The sequence below is a fragment of the Ambystoma mexicanum genome, unplaced genomic scaffold (genome assembly GCF_040938575.1).
Source record: "Ambystoma mexicanum isolate Mex_15411 unplaced genomic scaffold, UKY_AmexF1_1 Mex_scaf1, whole genome shotgun sequence".
NCBI lineage: Eukaryota > Metazoa > Chordata > Amphibia > Caudata > Ambystomatidae > Ambystoma > Ambystoma mexicanum.
In genome coordinates, this window is record NW_027182324.1 from 807,491 (window position 1) to 828,312 (window position 20,822).

General features: G+C 41.0%; 18 non-coding genes across 18 annotated transcripts; 2 read left to right on the top strand and 16 right to left on the bottom strand.

Moving 5' to 3' along the window:
• Positions 1-1,005: 1,005 nt before the first annotated feature.
• Positions 1,006-1,078, bottom strand: TRNAK-UUU (transfer RNA lysine (anticodon UUU)). Its single transcript has one exon. It is a non-coding gene; the product is annotated as a tRNA-Lys (tRNA).
• A 769-nt stretch (positions 1,079-1,847) lies between these two features.
• Positions 1,848-1,920, bottom strand: TRNAK-UUU (transfer RNA lysine (anticodon UUU)). Its single transcript has one exon. It is a non-coding gene; the product is annotated as a tRNA-Lys (tRNA).
• A 771-nt stretch (positions 1,921-2,691) lies between these two features.
• On the bottom strand, positions 2,692-2,764 carry TRNAK-UUU (transfer RNA lysine (anticodon UUU)). Its single transcript has one exon. It is a non-coding gene; the product is annotated as a tRNA-Lys (tRNA).
• A 457-nt stretch (positions 2,765-3,221) lies between these two features.
• On the top strand, positions 3,222-3,295 carry TRNAN-AUU (transfer RNA asparagine (anticodon AUU)). Its single transcript has one exon. It is a non-coding gene; the product is annotated as a tRNA-Asn (tRNA).
• Positions 3,296-4,373: 1,078 nt separating this feature from the next.
• On the bottom strand, positions 4,374-4,446 carry TRNAK-UUU (transfer RNA lysine (anticodon UUU)). Its single transcript has one exon. It is a non-coding gene; the product is annotated as a tRNA-Lys (tRNA).
• Positions 4,447-5,214: 768 nt separating this feature from the next.
• TRNAK-UUU (transfer RNA lysine (anticodon UUU)) lies at positions 5,215-5,287 on the bottom strand. The gene has a single exon. It is a non-coding gene; the product is annotated as a tRNA-Lys (tRNA).
• Positions 5,288-6,058: 771 nt separating this feature from the next.
• TRNAK-UUU (transfer RNA lysine (anticodon UUU)) lies at positions 6,059-6,131 on the bottom strand. Its single transcript has one exon. It is a non-coding gene; the product is annotated as a tRNA-Lys (tRNA).
• A 1,609-nt stretch (positions 6,132-7,740) lies between these two features.
• On the bottom strand, positions 7,741-7,813 carry TRNAK-UUU (transfer RNA lysine (anticodon UUU)). Its single transcript has one exon. It is a non-coding gene; the product is annotated as a tRNA-Lys (tRNA).
• A 769-nt stretch (positions 7,814-8,582) lies between these two features.
• TRNAK-UUU (transfer RNA lysine (anticodon UUU)) lies at positions 8,583-8,655 on the bottom strand. Its single transcript has one exon. It is a non-coding gene; the product is annotated as a tRNA-Lys (tRNA).
• Positions 8,656-9,426: 771 nt separating this feature from the next.
• On the bottom strand, positions 9,427-9,499 carry TRNAK-UUU (transfer RNA lysine (anticodon UUU)). The gene has a single exon. It is a non-coding gene; the product is annotated as a tRNA-Lys (tRNA).
• Positions 9,500-9,956: 457 nt separating this feature from the next.
• On the top strand, positions 9,957-10,030 carry TRNAN-AUU (transfer RNA asparagine (anticodon AUU)). The gene has a single exon. It is a non-coding gene; the product is annotated as a tRNA-Asn (tRNA).
• A 1,078-nt stretch (positions 10,031-11,108) lies between these two features.
• Positions 11,109-11,181, bottom strand: TRNAK-UUU (transfer RNA lysine (anticodon UUU)). The gene has a single exon. It is a non-coding gene; the product is annotated as a tRNA-Lys (tRNA).
• A 768-nt stretch (positions 11,182-11,949) lies between these two features.
• Positions 11,950-12,022, bottom strand: TRNAK-UUU (transfer RNA lysine (anticodon UUU)). The gene has a single exon. It is a non-coding gene; the product is annotated as a tRNA-Lys (tRNA).
• Positions 12,023-12,793: 771 nt separating this feature from the next.
• TRNAK-UUU (transfer RNA lysine (anticodon UUU)) lies at positions 12,794-12,866 on the bottom strand. The gene has a single exon. It is a non-coding gene; the product is annotated as a tRNA-Lys (tRNA).
• Positions 12,867-15,316: 2,450 nt separating this feature from the next.
• Positions 15,317-15,389, bottom strand: TRNAK-UUU (transfer RNA lysine (anticodon UUU)). Its single transcript has one exon. It is a non-coding gene; the product is annotated as a tRNA-Lys (tRNA).
• A 2,464-nt stretch (positions 15,390-17,853) lies between these two features.
• Positions 17,854-17,926, bottom strand: TRNAK-UUU (transfer RNA lysine (anticodon UUU)). The gene has a single exon. It is a non-coding gene; the product is annotated as a tRNA-Lys (tRNA).
• A 768-nt stretch (positions 17,927-18,694) lies between these two features.
• On the bottom strand, positions 18,695-18,767 carry TRNAK-UUU (transfer RNA lysine (anticodon UUU)). Its single transcript has one exon. It is a non-coding gene; the product is annotated as a tRNA-Lys (tRNA).
• A 769-nt stretch (positions 18,768-19,536) lies between these two features.
• On the bottom strand, positions 19,537-19,609 carry TRNAK-UUU (transfer RNA lysine (anticodon UUU)). The gene has a single exon. It is a non-coding gene; the product is annotated as a tRNA-Lys (tRNA).
• Positions 19,610-20,822: the final 1,213 nt, after the last annotated feature.

Below are 20,822 nucleotides of genomic sequence, written 5' to 3' on the forward strand. Positions count from 1 at the left end.
TAGAAGCACAGTCAGGCTTGAAATGTTGGCAAAGCCTCCAAGAACTCTGGACTCCACTACCTTAGAGTCATATTGCCCAAGGTTGCGATGCCATCAGAAATAGCACATATTAGAATGAGCAATTCATATTTCCTGCTTAATTTTTTGTAAAAGAAGCAAAGGTACACCTGAACAGTGACTTGAACCCTGGACCCTCAGATTAAAAGTCTGATGCTCTACCGACTGAGCTATCCAGGCACAGGGATCACTGCCCATTTGAAACTTGATTTTCACTCTACAGCACCTCCATACATGGCTACCTCACTGGTCAATAAAGGAAATTAATTACTAGTGCATTACACACATTTTGACACTGGAGACATAACTTTTTTCAGTCATTCCGTATCCAGATATAGAGATTTGCAGCATCTAGGACTTTAATGTTCACCCACTTACGGATTTGAATGTTTTGCCACATTCATGAGTGCAAACTTGCTCCCCAGTAAAGACGAACATGTGCTCCTCAATGCACACACTGGGCAATGCAGTCCACTCTAAATCGACGATTAATGACATGCTCGTTTTGTGCAATGGAGTTTCAGTCAATTGGAAAACATTTTGAAAAGTTATATTGCAACAGAAGCCCAGCCTTAAAAAAGTGGATTTCACTTCTAAATGATTACATGAGGAAGGAAAGGAAACCAGATGCAAAAAAGGTGCTGTGGCTTAGTTGGTTAAAGTGCCTGTCTAGTAAACAGGAGATCCTGAGTTCGAATCTCAGCAGCGCCTGTCTGCTTTTTTTTCGACCAATCTGTCTCCCCAATATTAAAACTTTGTACAAAGATTGCTATTTCATGCTATTTAGAAGCACAGTCAGGCTTGAAATGTTGGCAAAGCATCCAAGAACTCTGGACTCCACTACCTTAGAGTCATATTGCCCAAGGTTGCGATGCCATCAGAAATAGCACATATTAGAATGAGCAATTCATATTTCCTGCTTAATTTTTTGTAAAAGAAGCAAAGGTACGCCTGAACAGGGACTTGAACCCTGGACCCTCAGATTAAAAGTCTGATGCTCTACCGACTGAGCTATCCAGGCACAGGGATCACTGCCCATTTGAAACTTGATTTTCACTCTACAGCACCTCCATACATGGCTACCTCACTGGTCAATAAAGGAAATGAATTACTAGTGCATTACACACATTTTGACACTGGAGACATAACTTTTTTCAGTCATTCCGTATCCAGATATAGAGATTTGCAGCATGTAGGACTTTAATGGTCACCCACTTACGGATTTGAATGTTTTGCCACATTCATGAGTGCAAACTTGCTCCCCAGTAAAGACGAACATGTGCTCCTCAATGCACACACTGGGCAATGCAGTCCACTCTAAATCGACGATTACTGACATGCTCGTTTTGTGCAATGGAGTTTCAGTCAATTGGAAAACATTTTGAAAAGTTATATTGCAACAGAAGCCTAGCCTTAAAAAAAGTGGATTTCACTTCTAAATGATTACATGAGGAAGGAAAGGAGACCAGATGCAAAAAAGGTGCTGTGGCTTAGTTGGTTAAAGCGCCTGTCTAGTAAACAGGAGATCCTGAGTTTGAATCTCAGCAGCGCCTGTCTGCTTTTTTTTCGACCAATCTGTCTCCCCAATGTTAAAACTTTGTACAAAGATTGCTATTTCATGCTATTTAGAAGCACAGTCAGGCTTGAAATGTTGGCAAAGCCTCCAAGAACTCTGGACTCCACTACCTTAGAGTCATATTGCCCAGGGTTGCGATGCCATCAGAAATAGCACATATTAGAATGAGCAATTCATATTTCCTGCTTAATTTTTTGTAAAAGAAGCAAAGGTACGCCTGAACAGGGACTTGAACCCTGGACCCTCAGATTAAAAGTCTGATGCTCTACCAACTGAGCTATCCAGGCACAGGGATCACTGCCCATTTGAAACTTGATTTTCACTCTACAGCACCTCCATACATGGCTACCTCACTGGTCAATAAAGGAAATGAATTACTAGTGCATTACACACATTTTGACACTGGAGACATAACTTTTTTCAGTCATTCCGTATCCAGATATAGAGATTTGCAGCATCTAGGACTTTAATGTTCACCCACTTACGGATTTGAATGTTTTGCCACATTCATGAGTGCAAACTTGCTCCCCATTAAAGACGAACATGTGCTCCTCAATGCACATACTGGGCAATGCAGTCCACTCTAAATCGACGATTAATGACATGCTCGTTTTGTGCAATGGAGTTTCAGTCAATTGGAAAACATTTTGAAAAGTTATATTGCAACAGAAGCCCAGCCTTAAAAAAAAGTGGATTTCACTTCTAAATGATTACATGAGGAAGGAAAGGAGACCAGATGCAAAAAAGGTGCTGTGGCTTAGTTGGTTAAAGCGCCTGTCTAGTAAAAAGGAGATCCTGAGTTCGAATCTCAGCAGCGCCTCTCTGCTTTTTTTTTCGACCAATCTGTCTCCCCAATATTAAAACTTTGTACAAAGATTGCTATTTCATGCTATTTAGAAGCACAGTCAGGCTTGAAATGTTGGCAAAGCACCCAAGAACTCTGGTCTCCACTACCTTAGAGTCATATTGCCCAAGGTTGTGATGCCATCAGAAATAGCAAATATTAGAATGAGCAATTCATATTTCCTGCTTAATTTATTGTAAAAGAAGCAAAGGTACGCCTGAACAGGGACTTGAACCCTGGACCCTCAGATTAAAAGTCTGATGCTCTACCGACTGAGCTATCCAGGCACAGGGATCACTGCCATTTGAAACTTGATTTTCACTCTACAGCACCTCCATACATGGCTACCTCACTGGTCAATAAAGGAAATGAATTACTAGTGCATTACACACATTTTGACACTGGAGACATAACTTTTTTCAGTCATTCCGTATCCAGATATAGAGATTTGCAGCATGTAGGACTTTAATGGTCATCCAGCCCACGCATTTGAATGTTTTGCCGCATTCATGAGTGCAAACTTGCTCACCAGTAAAGACGTACATGTGCTCCTCAATGCACACACTGGGCAATGCAGTCCACTCTAAATCGTCGATTACTGACATGCTCGTTTTGTGCAATTGAGTTTCAGTCAATTGGAAAACATTTTGAAAAGTTATATTGCAACAGAAGCCCAGCCTTAAAAAAGTGGATTTCACTTCTAAATGATTACATGAGGAAGGAAAGGAGACCAGATGCAAAAAAGGTGCTGTGGCTTAGTTGGTTAAAGCGCCTGTCTATTAAACAGGAGATCCTGAGTTCGAATCTCACCAGCGCCTGTCTGCTTTTTTTTCGACCAATCTGTCTCCCCAATATTAAAACTTTGTACAAAGATTGCTATTTCATGCTATTTAGAAGCACAGTCAGGCTTGAAATGTTGGCAAAGCATCCAAGAACTCTGGACTCCACTACCTTAGAGTCATATTGCCCAAGGTTGCGATGCCATCAGAAATAGCACATATTAGAATGAGCAATTCATATTTCCTGCTTAATTTTTTGTAAAAGAAGCAAAGGTACGCCTGAACAGTGACTTGAACCCTGGACCCTCAGATTAAAAGTCTGATGCTCTACCGACTGAGCTATCCAGGCACAGGGATCACTGCCCATTTGAAACTTGATTTTCACTCTACAGCACCTCCATACATGGCTACCTCACTGGTCAATAAAGGAAATGAATTACTAGTGCATTACACACATTTTGACACTGGAGACATAACTTTTTTCAGTCATTCCGTATCCAGATATAGAGATTTGCAGCATGTAGGACTTTAATGGTCACCCACTTACGGATTTGAATGTTTTGCCACATTCATGAGTGCAAACTTGCTCCCCAGTAAAGACGAACATGTGCTCCTCAATGCACACACTGGGCAATGCAGTCCACTCTAAATCGACGATTAATGACATGCTCGTTTTGTGCAATGGAGTTTCAGTCAATTGGAAAACATTTTGAAAAGTTATATTGCAACAGAAGCCCAGCCTTAAAAAAGTGGATTTCACTTCTAAATGATTACATGAGGAAGGAAAGGAGACCAGATGCAAAAAAGGTGCTGCGGCTTAGTTGGTTAAAGCGCCTGTCTAGTAAACAGGAGATCCTGAGTTCGAATCTCAGCAGCGCCTGTCTGCTTTTTTTTCGACCAATCTGTCTCCCCAATATTAAAACTTTGTACAAAGATTGCTATTTCATGCTATTTAGAAGCACAGTCAGGCTTGAAATGTTGGCAAAGCATCCAAGAACTCTGGACTCCACTACCTTAGAGTCATATTGCCCAAGGTTGCGATGCCATCAGAAATAGCACATATTAGAATGAGCAATTCATATTTCCTGCTTAATTTTTTGTAAAAGAAGCAAAGGTACGCCTGAACAGGGACTTGAACCCTGGACCCTCAGATTAAAAGTCTGATGCTCTACCGACTGAGCTATCCAGGCACAGGGATTACTGTCCATTTGAAACTTGATTTTCACTCTACAGCACCTCCATACATGGCTACCTCACTGGGCAATAAAGGAAATGAATTACTAGTGCATTACACACATTTTGACACTGGAGACATAACTTTTTTCAGTCATTCCGTATCCAGATATAGAGATTTGCAGCATCTAGGACTTTAATGTTCACCCACTTACGGATTTGAATGTTTTGCCACATTCATGAGTGCAAACTTGCTCCCCAGTAAAGACGAACATGTGCTCCTCAATGCACACACTGGGCAATGCAGTCCACTCTAAATCGACGATTAATGACATGCTCGTTTTGTGCAATGGAGTTTCAGTCAATTGGAAAACATTTTGAAAAGTTATATTGCAACAGAAGCCCAGCCTTAAAAAAGTGTATTTCACTTCTAAATGATTACATGAAGAAGGAAAGGAGACCAGATGCAAAAAAGGTGCTGCGGCTTAGTTGGTTAAAGCGCCTGTCTAGTAAACAGGAGATCCTGAGTTCAAATCTCAGCAGCGCCTGTCTGCTTTTTTTTCGACCAATCTGTCTCCCCAATGTTAAAACTTTGTACAAAGATTGCTATTTCATGCTATTTAGAAGCACAGTCAGGCTTGAAATGTTGGCAAAGCCTCCAAGAACTCTGGACTCCACTACCTTAGAGTCATATTGCCCAAGGTTGCGATGCCATCAGAAATAGCACATATTAGAATGAGCAATTCATATTTCCTGCTTAATTTTTTGTAAAAGAAGCAAAGGTACGCCTGAACAGGGACTTGAACCCTGGACCCTCAGATTAAAAGTCTGATGCTCTACCAACTGAGCTATCCAGGCACAGGGATCACTGCCCATATGAAACTTGATTTTCACTCTACAGCACCTCCATACATGGCTACCTCACTGGTCAATAAAGGAAATGAATTACTAGTGCATTACACACATTTTGACACTGGAGACATAACTTTTTTCAGTCATTCCGTATCCAGATATAGAGATTTGCAGCATCTAGGACTTTAATGTTCACCCACTTACAGATTTGAATGTTTTGCCACATTCATGAGTGCAAACTTGCTCCCCATTAAAGACGAACATGTGCTCCTCAATGCACACACTGGGCAATGCAGTCCACTCTAAATCGACGATTAATGACATGCTCGTTTTGTGCAATGGAGTTTCAGTCAATTGGAAAACATTTTGAAAAGTTATATTGCAACAGAAGCCCAGCCTTAAAAAAAAGTGGATTTCACTTCTAAATGATTACATGAGGAAGGAAAGGAGACCAGATGCAAAAAAGGTGCTGTGGCTTAGTTGGTTAAAGCGCCTGTCTAGTAAAAAGGAGATCCTGAGTTTGAATCTCAGCAGCGCCTCTCTGCTTTTTTTTTCGACCAATCTGTCTCCCCAATATTAAAACTTTGTACAAAGATTGCTATTTCATGCTATTTAGAAGCACAGTCAGGCTTGAAATGTTGGCAAAGCACCCAAGAACTCTGGTCTCCACTACCTTAGAGTCATATTGCCCAAGGTTGCGATGCCATCAGAAATAGCAAATATTAGAATGAGCAATTCATATTTCCTGCTTAATTTATTGTAAAAGAAGCAAAGGTACGCCTGAACAGGGACTTGAACCCTGGACCCTCAGATTAAAAGTCTGATGCTCTACCGACTGAGCTATCCAGGCACAGGGATCACTCCCATTTGAAACTTGATTTTCACTCTACAGCACCTCCATACATGGCTACCTCACTGGTCAATAAAGGAAATGAATTACTAGTGCATTACACACATTTTGACACTGGAGACATAACTTTTTTCAGTCATTCCGTATCCAGATATAGAGATTTGCAGCATCTAGGACTTTAATGTTCACCCACTTACGGATTTGAATGTTTTGCCACATTCATGAGTGCAAACTTGCTCCCCAGTAAAGACGAACATGTGCTCCTCAATGCACACACTGGGCAATGCAGTCCACTCTAAATCGACGATTAATGACATGCTCGTTTTGTGCAATGGAGTTTCAGTCAATTGGAAAACATTTTGAAAAGTTATATTGCTAGAGAAGCCTAGCCTTAAAAAAAGTGGATTTCACTTCTAAATGATTACATGAGGAAGGAAAGGAGACCAGATGCAAAAAAGGTGCTGTGGCTTAGTTGGTTAAAGCGCCTGTCTAGTAAACAGGAGATCCTGAGTTTGAATCTCAGCAGCGCCTGTCTGCTTTTTTTTCGACCAATCTGTCTCCCCAATGTTAAAACTTTGTACAAAGATTGCTATTTCATGCTATTTAGAAGCACAGTCAGGCTTGAAATGTTGGCAAAGCCTCCAAGAACTCTGGACTCCACTACCTTAGAGTCATATTGCCCAAGGTTGCGATGCCATCAGAAATAGCACATATTAGAATGAGCAATTCATATTTCCTGCTTAATTTTTTGTAAAAGAAGCAAAGGTACACCTGAACAGTGACTTGAACCCTGGACCCTCAGATTAAAAGTCTGATGCTCTACCGACTGAGCTATCCAGGCACAGGGATCACTGCCCATTTGAAACTTGATTTTCACTCTACAGCACCTCCATACATGGCTACCTCACTGGTCAATAAAGGAAATTAATTACTAGTGCATTACACACATTTTGACACTGGAGACATAACTTTTTTCAGTCATTCCGTATCCAGATATAGAGATTTGCAGCATCTAGGACTTTAATGTTCACCCACTTACGGATTTGAATGTTTTGCCACATTCATGAGTGCAAACTTGCTCCCCAGTAAAGACGAACATGTGCTCCTCAATGCACACACTGGGCAATGCAGTCCACTCTAAATCGACGATTAATGACATGCTCGTTTTGTGCAATGGAGTTTCAGTCAATTGGAAAACATTTTGAAAAGTTATATTGCAACAGAAGCCCAGCCTTAAAAAAGTGGATTTCACTTCTAAATGATTACATGAGGAAGGAAAGGAAACCAGATGCAAAAAAGGTGCTGTGGCTTAGTTGGTTAAAGTGCCTGTCTAGTAAACAGGAGATCCTGAGTTCGAATCTCAGCAGCGCCTGTCTGCTTTTTTTTCGACCAATCTGTCTCCCCAATATTAAAACTTTGTACAAAGATTGCTATTTCATGCTATTTAGAAGCACAGTCAGGCTTGAAATGTTGGCAAAGCATCCAAGAACTCTGGACTCCACTACCTTAGAGTCATATTGCCCAAGGTTGCGATGCCATCAGAAATAGCACATATTAGAATGAGCAATTCATATTTCCTGCTTAATTTTTTGTAAAAGAAGCAAAGGTACGCCTGAACAGGGACTTGAACCCTGGACCCTCAGATTAAAAGTCTGATGCTCTACCGACTGAGCTATCCAGGCACAGGGATCACTGCTCATTTGAAACTTGATTTTCACTCTACAGCACCTCCATACATGGCTACCTCACTGGTCAATAAAGGAAATGAATTACTAGTGCATTACACACATTTTGACACTGGAGACATAACTTTTTTCAGTCATTCCGTATCCAGATATAGAGATTTGCAGCATGTAGGACTTTAATGGTCACCCACTTACGGATTTGAATGTTTTGCCACATTCATGAGTGCAAACTTGCTCCCCAGTAAAGACGAACATGTGCTCCTCAATGCACACACTGGGCAATGCAGTCCACTCTAAATCGACGATTACTGACATGCTCGTTTTGTGCAATGGAGTTTCAGTCAATTGGAAAACATTTTGAAAAGTTATATTGCAACAGAAGCCTAGCCTTAAAAAAAGTGGATTTCACTTCTAAATGATTACATGAGGAAGGAAAGGAGACCAGATGCAAAAAAGGTGCTGTGGCTTAGTTGGTTAAAGCGCCTGTCTAGTAAACAGGAGATCCTGAGTTTGAATCTCAGCAGCGCCTGTCTGCTTTTTTTTCGACCAATCTGTCTCCCCAATGTTAAAACTTTGTACAAAGATTGCTATTTCATGCTATTTAGAAGCACAGTCAGGCTTGAAATGTTGGCAAAGCCTCCAAGAACTCTGGACTCCACTACCTTAGAGTCATATTGCCCAGGGTTGCGATGCCATCAGAAATAGCACATATTAGAATGAGCAATTCATATTTCCTGCTTAATTTTTTGTAAAAGAAGCAAAGGTACGCCTGAACAGGGACTTGAACCCTGGACCCTCAGATTAAAAGTCTGATGCTCTACCAACTGAGCTATCCAGGCACAGGGATCACTGCCCATTTGAAACTTGATTTTCACTCTACAGCACCTCCATACATGGCTACCTCACTGGTCAATAAAGGAAATGAATTACTAGTGCATTACACACATTTTGACACTGGAGACATAACTTTTTTCAGTCATTCCGTATCCAGATATAGAGATTTGCAGCATCTAGGACTTTAATGTTCACCCACTTACGGATTTGAATGTTTTGCCACATTCATGAGTGCAAACTTGCTCCCCATTAAAGACGAACATGTGCTCCTCAATGCACATACTGGGCAATGCAGTCCACTCTAAATCGACGATTAATGACATGCTCGTTTTGTGCAATGGAGTTTCAGTCAATTGGAAAACATTTTGAAAAGTTATATTGCAACAGAAGCCCAGCCTTAAAAAAAAGTGGATTTCACTTCTAAATGATTACATGAGGAAGGAAAGGAGACCAGATGCAAAAAAGGTGCTGTGGCTTAGTTGGTTAAAGCGCCTGTCTAGTAAAAAGGAGATCCTGAGTTCGAATCTCAGCAGCGCCTCTCTGCTTTTTTTTTCGACCAATCTGTCTCCCCAATATTAAAACTTTGTACAAAGATTGCTATTTCATGCTATTTAGAAGCACAGTCAGGCTTGAAATGTTGGCAAAGCACCCAAGAACTCTGGTCTCCACTACCTTAGAGTCATATTGCCCAAGGTTGTGATGCCATCAGAAATAGCAAATATTAGAATGAGCAATTCATATTTCCTGCTTAATTTATTGTAAAAGAAGCAAAGGTACGCCTGAACAGGGACTTGAACCCTGGACCCTCAGATTAAAAGTCTGATGCTCTACCGACTGAGCTATCCAGGCACAGGGATCACTGCCATTTGAAACTTGATTTTCACTCTACAGCACCTCCATACATGGCTACCTCACTGGTCAATAAAGGAAATGAATTACTAGTGCATTACACACATTTTGACACTGGAGACATAACTTTTTTCAGTCATTCCGTATCCAGATATAGAGATTTGCAGCATGTAGGACTTTAATGGTCATCCAGCCCACGCATTTGAATGTTTTGCCGCATTCATGAGTGCAAACTTGCTCACCAGTAAAGACGTACATGTGCTCCTCAATGCACACACTGGGCAATGCAGTCCACTCTAAATCGTCGATTACTGACATGCTCGTTTTGTGCAATTGAGTTTCAGTCAATTGGAAAACATTTTGAAAAGTTATATTGCAACAGAAGCCCAGCCTTAAAAAAGTGGATTTCACTTCTAAATGATTACATGAGGAAGGAAAGGAGACCAGATGCAAAAAAGGTGCTGTGGCTTAGTTGGTTAAAGCGCCTGTCTATTAAACAGGAGATCCTGAGTTCGAATCTCACCAGCGCCTGTCTGCTTTTTTTTCGACCAATCTGTCTCCCCAATATTAAAACTTTGTACAAAGATTGCTATTTCATGCTATTTAGAAGCACAGTCAGGCTTGAAATGTTGGCAAAGCATCCAAGAACTCTGGACTCCACTACCTTAGAGTCATATTGCCCAAGGTTGCGATGCCATCAGAAATAGCACATATTAGAATGAGCAATTCATATTTCCTGCTTAATTTTTTGTAAAAGAAGCAAAGGTACGCCTGAACAGTGACTTGAACCCTGGACCCTCAGATTAAAAGTCTGATGCTCTACCGACTGAGCTATCCAGGCACAGGGATCACTGCCCATTTGAAACTTGATTTTCACTCTACAGCACCTCCATACATGGCTACCTCACTGGTCAATAAAGGAAATGAATTACTAGTGCATTACACACATTTTGACACTGGAGACATAACTTTTTTCAGTCATTCCGTATCCAGATATAGAGATTTGCAGCATGTAGGACTTTAATGGTCACCCACTTACGGATTTGAATGTTTTGCCACATTCATGAGTGCAAACTTGCTCCCCAGTAAAGACGAACATGTGCTCCTCAATGCACACACTGGGCAATGCAGTCCACTCTAAATCGACGATTAATGACATGCTCGTTTTGTGCAATGGAGTTTCAGTCAATTGGAAAACATTTTGAAAAGTTATATTGCAACAGAAGCCCAGCCTTAAAAAAGTGGATTTCACTTCTAAATGATTACATGAGGAAGGAAAGGAGACCAGATGCAAAAAAGGTGCTGCGGCTTAGTTGGTTAAAGCGCCTGTCTAGTAAACAGGAGATCCTGAGTTCAAATCTCAGCAGCGCCTGTCTGCTTTTTTTTCGACCAATCTGTCTCCCCAATATTAAAACTTTGTACAAAGATTGCTATTTCATGCTATTTAGAAGCACAGTCAGGCTTGAAATGTTGGCAAAGCATCCAAGAACTCTGGACTCCACTACCTTAGAGTCATATTGCCCAAGGTTGCGATGCCATCAGAAATAGCACATATTAGAATGAGCAATTCATATTTCCTGCTTAATTTTTTGTAAAAGAAGCAAAGGTACGCCTGAACAGGGACTTGAACCCTGGACCCTCAGATTAAAAGTCTGATGCTCTACCGACTGAGCTATCCAGGCACAGGGATTACTGTCCATTTGAAACTTGATTTTCACTCTACAGCACCTCCATACATGGCTACCTCACTGGGCAATAAAGGAAATGAATTACTAGTGCATTACACACATTTTGACACTGGAGACATAACTTTTTTCAGTCATTCCGTATCCAGATATAGAGATTTGCAGCATCTAGGACTTTAATGTTCACCCACTTACGGATTTGAATGTTTTGCCACATTCATGAGTGCAAACTTGCTCCCCAGTAAAGACGAACATGTGCTCCTCAATGCACACACTGGGCAATGCAGTCCACTCTAAATCGACGATTAATGACATGCTCGTTTTGTGCAATGGAGTTTCAGTCAATTGGAAAACATTTTGAAAAGTTATATTGCAACAGAAGCCCAGCCTTAAAAAAGTGTATTTCACTTCTAAATGATTACATGAGGAAGGAAAGGAGACCAGATGCAAAAAAGGTGCTGCGGCTTAGTTGGTTAAAGTGCCTGTCTAGTAAACAGGAGATCCTGAGTTCAAATCTCAGCAGCGCCTGTCTGCTTTTTTTTCGACCAATCTGTCTCCCCAATGTTAAAACTTTGTACAAAGATTGCTATTTCATGCTATTTAGAAGCACAGTCAGGCTTGAAATGTTGGCAAAGCCTCCAAGAACTCTGGACTCCACTACCTTAGAGTCATATTGCCCAAGGTTGCGATGCCATCAGAAATAGCACATATTAGAATGAGCAATTCATATTTCCTGCTTAATTTTTTGTAAAAGAAGCAAAGGTACGCCTGAACAGGGACTTGAACCCTGGACCCTCAGATTAAAAGTCTGATGCTCTACCAACTGAGCTATCCAGGCACAGGGATCACTGCCCATATGAAACTTGATTTTCACTCTACAGCACCTCCATACATGGCTACCTCACTGGTCAATAAAGGAAATGAATTACTAGTGCATTACACACATTTTGACACTGGAGACATAACTTTTTTCAGTCATTCCGTATCCAGATATAGAGATTTGCAGCATCTAGGACTTTAATGTTCACCCACTTACGGATTTGAATGTTTTGCCACATTCATGAGTGCAAACTTGCTCCCCATTAAAGACGAACATGTGCTCCTCAATGCACACACTGGGCAATGCAGTCCACTCTAAATCGACGATTAATGACATGCTCGTTTTGTGCAATGGAGTTTCAGTCAATTGGAAAACATTTTGAAAAGTTATATTGCAACAGAAGCCCAGCCTTAAAAAAAAGTGGATTTCACTTCTAAATGATTACATGAGGAAGGAAAGGAGACCAGATGCAAAAAAGGTGCTGTGGCTTAGTTGGTTAAAGCGCCTGTCTAGTAAAAAGGAGATCCTGAGTTTGAATCTCAGCAGCGCCTCTCTGCTTTTTTTTTCGACCAATCTGTCTCCCCAATATTAAAACTTTGTACAAAGATTGCTATTTCATGCTATTTAGAAGCACAGTCAGGCTTGAAATGTTGGCAAAGCACCCAAGAACTCTGGTCTCCACTACCTTAGAGTCATATTGCCCAAGGTTGCGATGCCATCAGAAATAGCAAATATTAGAATGAGCAATTCATATTTCCTGCTTAATTTATTGTAAAAGAAGCAAAGGTACGCCTGAACAGGGACTTGAACCCTGGACCCTCAGATTAAAAGTCTGATGCTCTACCGACTGAGCTATCCAGGCACAGGGATCACTCCCATTTGAAACTTGATTTTCACTCTACAGCACCTCCATACATGGCTACCTCACTGGTCAATAAAGGAAATGAATTACTAGTGCATTACACACATTTTGACACTGGAGACATAACTTTTTTCAGTCATTCCGTATCCAGATATAGAGATTTGCAGCATCTAGGACTTTAATGTTCACCCACTTACGGATTTGAATGTTTTGCCACATTCATGAGTGCAAACTTGCTCCCCAGTAAAGACGAACATGTGCTCCTCAATGCACACACTGGGCAATGCAGTCCACTCTAAATCGACGATTAATGACATGCTCGTTTTGTGCAATGGAGTTTCAGTCAATTGGAAAACATTTTGAAAAGTTATATTGCAACAGAAGCCCAGCCTTAAAAAAGTGGATTTCACTTCTAAATGATTACATGAGGAAGGAAAGGAGACCAGATGCAAAAAAGGTGCTGCGGCTTAGTTGGTTAAAGCGCCTGTCTAGTAAACAGGAGATCCTGAGTTCAAATCTCAGCAGCGCCTGTCTGCTTTTTTTTCGACCAATCTGTCTCCCCAATATTAAAACTTTGTACAAAGATTGCTATTTCATGCTATTTAGAAGCACAGTCAGGCTTGAAATGTTGGCAAAGCATCCAAGAACTCTGGACTCCACTACCTTAGAGTCATATTGCCCAAGGTTGCGATGCCATCAGAAATAGCACATATTAGAATGAGCAATTCATATTTCCTGCTTAATTTTTTGTAAAAGAAGCAAAGGTACGCCTGAACAGGGACTTGAACCCTGGACCCTCAGATGAAAATTCTGATGCTCTACCGACTGAGCTATCCAGGCACAGGGATCACTGCCCATTTGAAACTTGATTTTCACTCTACAGCACCTCCATACATGGCTACCTCACTGGTCAATAAAGGAAATGAATTACTAGTGCATTACACACATTTTGACACTGGAGACATAACTTTTTTCAGTCATTCCGTATCCAGATATAGAGATTTGCAGCATCTAGGACTTTAATGTTCACCCACTTACGGATTTGAATGTTTTGCCACATTCATGAGTGCAAACTTGCTCCCCAGTAAAGACGAACATGTGCTCCTCAATGCACACACTGGGCAATGCAGTCCACTCTAAATCGACGATTAATGACATGCTCGTTTTGTGCAATGGAGTTTCAGTCAATTGGAAAACATTTTGAAAAGTTATATTGCTACAGAAGCCTAGCCTTAAAAAAAGTGGATTTCACTTCTAAATGATTACATGAGGAAGGAAAGGAGACCAGATGCAAAAAAGGTGCTGTGGCTTAGTTGGTTAAAGCGCCTGTCTAGTAAACAGGAGATCCTGAGTTTGAATCTCAGCAGCGCCTGTCTGCTTTTTTTTCGACCAATCTGTCTCCCCAATGTTAAAACTTTGTACAAAGATTGCTATTTCATGCTATTTAGAAGCACAGTCAGGCTTGAAATGTTGGCAAAGCCTCCAAGAACTCTGGACTCCACTACCTTAGAGTCATATTGCCCAAGGTTGCGATGCCATCAGAAATAGCACATATTAGAATGAGCAATTCATATTTCCTGCTTAATTTTTTGTAAAAGAAGCAAAGGTACACCTGAACAGTGACTTGAACCCTGGACCCTCAGATTAAAAGTCTGATGCTCTACCGACTGAGCTATCCAGGCACAGGGATCACTGCCCATTTGAAACTTGATTTTCACTCTACAGCACCTCCATACATGGCTACCTCACTGGTCAATAAAGGAAATTAATTACTAGTGCATTACACACATTTTGACACTGGAGACATAACTTTTTTCAGTCATTCCGTATCCAGATATAGAGATTTGCAGCATCTAGGACTTTAATGTTCACCCACTTACGGATTTGAATGTTTTGCCACATTCATGAGTGCAAACTTGCTCCCCAGTAAAGACGAACATGTGCTCCTCAATGCACACACTGGGCAATGCAGTCCACTCTAAATCGACGATTAATGACATGCTCGTTTTGTGCAATGGAGTTTCAGTCAATTGGAAAACATTTTGAAAAGTTATATTGCAACAGAAGCCCAGCCTTAAAAAAGTGGATTTCACTTCTAAATGATTACATGAGGAAGGAAAGGAAACCAGATGCAAAAAAGGTGCTGTGGCTTAGTTGGTTAAAGTGCCTGTCTAGTAAACAGGAGATCCTGAGTTCGAATCTCAGCAGCGCCTGTCTGCTTTTTTTTCGACCAATCTGTCTCCCCAATATTAAAACTTTGTACAAAGATTGCTATTTCATGCTATTTAGAAGCACAGTCAGGCTTGAAATGTTGGCAAAGCATCCAAGAACTCTGGACTCCACTACCTTAGAGTCATATTGCCCAAGGTTGCGATGCCATCAGAAATAGCACATATTAGAATGAGCAATTCATATTTCCTGCTTAATTTTTTGTAAAAGAAGCAAAGGTACGCCTGAACAGGGACTTGAACCCTGGACCCTCAGATTAAAAGTCTGATGCTCTACCGACTGAGCTATCCAGGCACAGGGATCACTGCCCATTTGAAACTTGATTTTCACTCTACAGCACCTCCATACATGGCTACCTCACTGGTCAATAAAGGAAATGAATTACTAGTGCATTACACACATTTTGACACTGGAGACATAACTTTTTTCAGTCATTCCGTATCCAGATATAGAGATTTGCAGTATGTAGGACTTTAATGGTCACCCACTTACGGATTTGAATGTTTTGCCACATTCATGAGTGCAAACTTGCTCCCCAGTAAAGACGAACATGTGCTCCTCAATGCACACACTGGGCAATGCAGTCCACTCTAAATCGACGATTACTGACATGCTCGTTTTGTGCAATGGAGTTTCAGTCAATTGGAAAACATTTTGAAAAGTTATATTGCAACAGAAGCCTAGCCTTAAAAAAAGTGGATTTCACTTCTAAATGATTACATGAGGAAGGAAAGGAGACCAAATGCAAAAAAGGTGCTGTGGCTTAGTTGGTTAAAGCGCCTGTCTAGTAAACAGGAGATCCTGAGTTTGAATCTCAGCAGCGCCTGTCTGCTTTTTTTTCGACCAATCTGTCTCCCCAATGTTAAAACTTTGTACAAAGATTGCTATTTCATGCTATTTAGAAGCACAGTCAGGCTTGAAATGTTGGCAAAGCCTCCAAGACCTCTGGACTCCACTACCTTAGAGTCATATTGCCCAGGGTTGCGATGCCATCAGAAATAGCACATATTAGAATGAGCAATTCATATTTCCTGCTTAATTTTTTGTAAAAGAAGCAAAGGTACGCCTGAACAGTGACTTGAACCCTGGACCCTCAGATTAAAAGTCTGATGCTCTACCGACTGAGCTATCCAGGCACAGGGATCACTGCCCATTTGAAACTTGATTTTCACTCTACAGCACCTCCATACATGGCTACCTCACTGGTCAATAAAGGAAATGAATTACTAGTGCATTACACACATTTTGACATGCCAAATATCCTTACAAGACATAACTTTTTTCAGTCATTCCGTATCCAGATATAGAGATTTGCAGCATGTAGGACATTAATGGTCACCCACTTACGGATTTGAATGTTTTGCCACATTCATGAGTGCAAACTTGCTCCCCAGTAAAGACGAACATGTGCTCCTCAATGCACACACTGGGCAATGCAGTCCACTCTAAATCGACGATTAATGACATGCTCGTTTTGTGCAATGGAGTTTCAGTCAATTGGAAAACATTTTGAAAAGTTATATTGCAACAGAAGCCCAGCCTTAAAAAAGTGGATTTCACTTCTAAATGATTACATGAGGAAGGAAAGGAGACCAGATGCAAAAAAGGTGCTGCGGCTTAGTTGGTTAAAGCGCCTGTCTAGTAAACAGGAGATCCTGAGTTCGAATCTCAGCAGCGCCTGTCTGCTTTTTTTTCGACCAATCTGTCTCCCCAATATTAAAACTTTGTACAAAGATTGCTATTTCATGCTATTTAGAAGCACAGTCAGGCTTGAAATGTTGGCAAAGCATCCAAGAACTCTGGACTCCACTACCTTAGAGTCATATTGCCCAAGGTTGCGATGCCATCAGAAATAGCACATATTAGAATGAGCAATTCATATTTCCTGCTTAATTTTTTGTAAAAGAAGCAAAGGTACGCCTAAACAGGGACTTGAACCCTGGACCCTCAGATTAAAAGTCTGATGCTCTACCGACTGAGCTATCCAGGCACAGGGATTACTGCCCATTTGAAACTTGATTTTCACTCTACAGCACCTCCATACATGGCTACCTCACTGGGCAATAAAGGAAATGAATTACTAGTGCATTACACACATTTTGACACTGGAGACATAACTTTTTTCAGTCATTCCGTATCCAGATATAGAGATTTGCAGCATCTAGGACTTTAATGTTCACCCACTTACGGATTTGAATGTTTTGCCACATTCATGAGTGCAAACTTGCTCCCCAGTAAAGACGAACATGTGCTCCTCAATGCACACACTGGGCAATGCAGTCCACTCTAAATCGACGATTAATGACATGCTCGTTTTGTGCAATGGAGTTTCAGTCAATTGGAAAACATTTTGAAAAGTTATATTGCAACAGAAGCCCAGCCTTAAAAAAGTGGATTTCACTTCTAAATGATTACATGAGGAAGGAAAGGAGACCAGATGCAAAAAAGGTGCTGCGGCTTAGTTGGTTAAAGCGCCTGTCTAGTAAACAGGAGATCCTGAGTTCAAATCTCAGCAGCGCCTGTCTGCTTTTTTTTCGACCAATCTGTCTCCCCAATATTAAAACTTTGTACAAAGATTGCTATTTCATGCTATTTAGAAGCACAGTCAGGCTTGAAATGTTGGCAAAGCATCCAAGAACTCTGGACTCCACTACCTTAGAGTCATATTGCCCAAGGTTGCGATGCCATCAGAAATAGCACATATTAGAATGAGCAATTCATATTTCCTGCTTAATTTTTTGTAAAAGAAGCAAAGGTACGCCTGAACAGGGACTTGAACCCTGGACCCTCAGATTAAAAGTCTGATGCTCTACCGACTGAGCTATCCAGGCACAGGGATCACTGCCCATTTGAAACTTGATTTTCACTCTACAGCACCTCCATACATGGCTACCTCACTGGTCAATAAAGGAAATGAATTACTAGTGCATTACACACATTTTGACACTGGAGACATAACTTTTTTCAGTAATTCCGTATCCAGATATAGAGATTTGCAGCATGTAGGACTTTAATGGTCACCCACTTACGGATTTGAATGTTTTGCCACATTCATGAGTGCAAACTTGCTCCCCAGTAAAGACGAACATGTGCTCCTCAATGCACACACTGGGCAATGCAGTCCACTCTAAATCGACGATTAATGACATGCTCGTTTTGTGCAATGGAGTTTCAGTCAATTGGAAAACATTTTGAAAAGTTATATTGCAACAGAAGCCCAGCCTTAAAAAAGTGGATTTCACTTCTAAATGATTACATGAGGAAGGAAAGGAGACCAGATGCAAAAAAGGTGCTGCGGCTTAGTTGGTTAAAGCGCCTGTCTAGTAAACAGGAGATCCTGAGTTCGAATCTCAGCAGCGCCTGTCTGCTTTTTTTTCGACCAATCTGTCTCCCCAATATTAAAACTTTGTACAAAGATTGCTATTTCATGCTATTTAGAAGCACAGTCAGGCTTGAAATGTTGGCAAAGCATCCAAGAACTCTGGACTCCACTACCTTAGAGTCATATTGCCCAAGGTTGCGATGCCATCAGAAATAGCACATATTAGAATGAGCAATTCATATTTCCTGCTTAATTTTTTGTAAAAGAAGCAAAGGTACGCCTGAACAGGGACTTGAACCCTGGACCCTCAGATTAAAAGTCTGATGCTCTACCGACTGAGCTATCCAGGCACAGGGATCACTGCCCATTTGAAACTTGATTTTCACTCTACAGCACCTCCATACATGGCTACCTCACTGGTCAATAAAGGAAATGAATTACTAGTGCATTACACACATTTTGACACTGGAGACATAACTTTTTTCAGTCATTCCGTATCCAGATATAGAGATTTGCAGCATCTAGGACTTTAATGTTCACCCACTTACGGATTTGAATGTTTTGCCACATTCATGAGTGCAAACTTGCTCCCCAGTAAAGACGAACATGTGCTCCTCAATGCACACACTGGGCAATGCAGTCCACTCTAAATCGACGATTAATGACATGCTCGTTTTGTGCAATGGAGTTTCAGTCAATTGGAAAACATTTTGAAAAGTTATATTGCAACAGAAGCCCAGCCTTAAAAAAGTGGATTTCACTTCTAAATGATTACATGAGGAAGGAAAGGAGACCAGATGCAAAAAAGGTGCTGCGGCTTAGTTGGTTAAAGCGCCTGTCTAGTAAACAGGAGATCCTGAGTTCAAATCTCAGCAGCGCCTGTCTGCTTTTTTTTTCGACCAATCTGTCTCCCCAATATTAAAACTTTGTACAAAGATTGCTATTTCATGCTATTTAGAAGCACAGTCAGGCTTGAAATGTTGGCAAAGCATCCAAGAACTCTGGACTCCACTACCTTAGAGTCATATTGCCCAAGGTTGCGATGCCATCAGAAATAGCACATATTAGAATGAGCAATTCATATTTCCTGCTTAATTTTTTGTAAAAGAAGCAAAGGTACGCCTGAACAGGGACTTGAACCCTGGACCCTCAGATTAAAAGTCTGATGCTCTACCAACTGAGCTATCCAGGCACAGGGATCACTGCCCATTTGAAACTTGATTTTCACTCTACAGCACCTCCATACATGGCTACCTCACTGGTCAATAAAGGAAATGAATTACTAGTGCATTACACACATTTTGACACTGGAGACATAACTTTTTTCAGTCATTCCGTATCCAGATATAGAGATTTGCAGCATGTAGGACTTTAATGGTCACCCACTTACGGATTTGAATGTTTTGCCACATTCATGAGTGCAAACTTGCTCCCCAGTAAAGACGAACATGTGCTCCTCAATGCACACACTGGGCAATGCAGTCCACTCTAAATCGACGATTAATGACATGCTCGTTTTGTGCAATGGAGTTTCAGTCAATTGGAAAACATTTTGAAAAGTTATATTGCTACAGAAGCCTAGCCTTAAAAAAAGTGGATTTCACTTCTAAATGATTACATGAGGAAGGAAAGGAGACCAGATGCAAAAAAGGTGCTGTGGCTTAGTTGGTTAAAGCGCCTGTCTAGTAAACAGGAGATCCTGAGTTTGAATGTCAGCAGCGCCTGTCTGCTTTTTTTTCGACCAATATGTCTCCCCAATGTTAAAACTTTGTACAAAGATTGCTATTTCATGCTATTTAGAAGCACAGTCAGGCTTGAAATGTTGGCAAAGCCTCCAAGAACTCTGGACTCCACTACCTTAGAGTCATATTGCCCAAGGTTGCGATGCCATCAGAAATAGCACATATTAGAATGAGCAATTCATATTTCCTGCTTAATTTTTTGTAAAAGAAGCAAAGGTACGCCTGAACCGTGACTTGAACCCTGGACCCTCAGATTAAAAGTCTGATGCTCTACCGACTGAGCTATCCAGGCACAGGGATCACTGCCCATTTGAAACTTGATTTTCACTCTACAGCACCTCCATACATGGCTACCTCACTGGTCAATAAAAGAAATTAATTACTAGTGCATTACACACATTTTGACACTGGAGACATAACTTTTTTCAGTCATTCCGTATCCAGATATAGAGATTTGCAGCATCTAGGACTTTAATGTTCACCCACTTACGGATTTGAATGTTTTGCCACATTCATGAGTGCAAACTTGCTCCCCAGTAAAGACGAACATGTGCTCCTCAATGCACACACTGGGCAATGCAGTCCACTCTAAATCGACGATTAATGACATGCTCGTTTTGTGCAATGGAGTTTCAGTCAATTGGAAAACATTTTGAAAAGTTA